Source organism: Gorilla gorilla, chromosome 2 (assembly GCF_029281585.2).
Source record: "Gorilla gorilla gorilla isolate KB3781 chromosome 2, NHGRI_mGorGor1-v2.1_pri, whole genome shotgun sequence".
In the NCBI taxonomy this organism is placed as follows: Eukaryota; Metazoa; Chordata; class Mammalia; order Primates; family Hominidae; genus Gorilla; species Gorilla gorilla.
The window spans coordinates 53804309-53806616 of NC_086017.1; positions in this window are offsets into that span (position 1 = coordinate 53804309).

Sequence of the window (2308 nt, forward strand, 5' to 3'; positions counted from 1 at the left end):
CACGCCTGTAATCCCAGCACTTTGGGAGGCCAAGGCGGGTGGATCACCAGGTCAGGAGATTGAGACCATCCTGGCTATATAGTGAAACCCTGTCTCTACTAAAAACACAAAAAATTAGCCAGGCGTCATGGCGGGTGCCTGTAATCCCATCTACTCGGGAGGCTGACGCAGGAGAATGGCGTGAACCTGGGAGGCAGAGCTTGCAGCGAGCCAAGATTGTGCCACTGCACTCCAGCCTGGGCAACAGAGTTCACTTGTGATCTTGGGGCAGATGGCAAACCTTGTTTTTTCCTGGCTGAGCAGTTCATTGAATCTAAGGGGTGATGATGGAAGGGTCTCTCCTAAGGGTATGCTGGCAAATGAAATCTGGTCTGAGTTTACATTCCTCTAATTATGTCACTTTCTGTAGCAGAAACTAGCTAGCTGGTCATCAAAACTATCCTCTTTTCCCTGGGAATACCACAGGACCACATTCCCCCAGGTTCCCTTGCAGTTCACCATGTCCATGTGACAACTACAGCCAGCAGAATATGAGTGGAAGTGTTTGTGCCACTTTCAGAGTTCAAGATGGAAGGAGCAGGAGCATGGATCCCCAGTCACCATGTGGAGGGAAGCTGCCCACCCAGTAGGAATACCTAGTCTGGACTTTACTTGGCAGAGAAATGACCTTCAATTGTATTAAGCCACAAAAATGCTGGGGCTTGTTTGTTACAGCAGTGAGCCTACACTAACCAATACACTGTTAATCTTTCATGTCTGCTAGACATGCTTAGTAATGGTGCTCTGAATTCATGTAATTAGAAGTAAATTTGACTGCAGAGATCAAGGAAGCTCCCCTTTTCAGAGGACTTGCAACCTGAGCAATTTTGTAATCATACTACAATAGGGAGGTATTGCCCTTGATGTTTCCCATGAAATCTCATAGGATTTTCCAGATAAGTGTATCTTTCCTCAATGGAAGCAGTTTTAGACAGGGAGCCTAGATTCTCTGCCCCTAATTATCAGCAGAATGATGCATGAATCACCCAACCCCTACAAGCCTCAGAAAGTATACAATCATTTTAGAGATGGACAATACCAACGGTTGTAACAACTAACTGTGGCTGAGTTACAGGTAGGGTTAATCCATTAATAGACTAACTCATTTAATCTGCACAGGCACCAGTGATGTGGGTGATATTATCATCATTTTGAAAATAAGAGAAACTGAGGCACAGAGAGATTAAAACGTTGCCCAAGGCCACAGCTAGTAAATATCATAATGAAATGTAATGGGCAATGTAACTCTAGGGTCAGAAAGTAAATTCTCTGGATTCTAAAATGCTGAGATTTGCACCAGGATGATTTTTTTCTGTGATGGTGATGTGCTTGGTGCTGGTTTTGTGATATATCTGAACTTGGCCATTTTCTCATGCCATCACTGTGTTCCCATCCTGCTCTTGACATCCAGCCTTCTCCCATTGATGGCTCTTGCTCTGGAAATATACAGCCTTGCAAGGGAAAAGATGATCTCCCTCTTCCTTGATCTACTTAATCTGATTAGACACAAATTGTAACATGCCTTGATTCAGAGAACTTCCTTTTGCCAAATGAAGTCCCCTGAGATCTCTCACACACAAAACTTGATTTATGAACAGAAGACGCTTTCAGTCCTCTGTGATTTTCTTTATTGAAACCATGCAATGCCAACTCTCAAGCAAAAGACAGCAAATGGTGAAATCTTGGTTTCCTATGAATTCAGGGAATTCAGAGAACATCAAAGGTCATATGTTTCAAATACAGAGTAAATCACTTTGACTTTACTCACCGGAATAACAATTAGAAAATGACAACCGGTTGAGCCCTGGGCTTTAATAGGACACCTGGCTTAGAATTGAAATACTAATCAAATTATTTGTTATGACTATTTTCAGTAATTTAGCATTTCACTTATAAAATGTCTCATCCACTCTGAATTTCTCCAGTTGTAGTACATGGTGCATCATCCTGGACCATGATGAAGATAAAAATATCTACCACTTATTAAGCACTCACTACGTTCCCAACACTGTGCCAAACAAAGAAACTCTAATTACCTTTTCATCCCCATTCTGTAGGTAAGGAAACTGATGTTTAGAGAGGTTAAGTTACCTATCCAAGGTGTGGTAGGCAAAATAATGGCTCCCCAAAGATGTCCATGTCCTAATCCCCAGAACCTGTGAATGTTACCCTGCAAAGCAAAAGGGGCATGGCAAATGTGATTAAGTTAAGAATCTTGAGATGGGAAGATTATCTGGATTATCTAGTAGAACCAGTGTCATCACAAGGG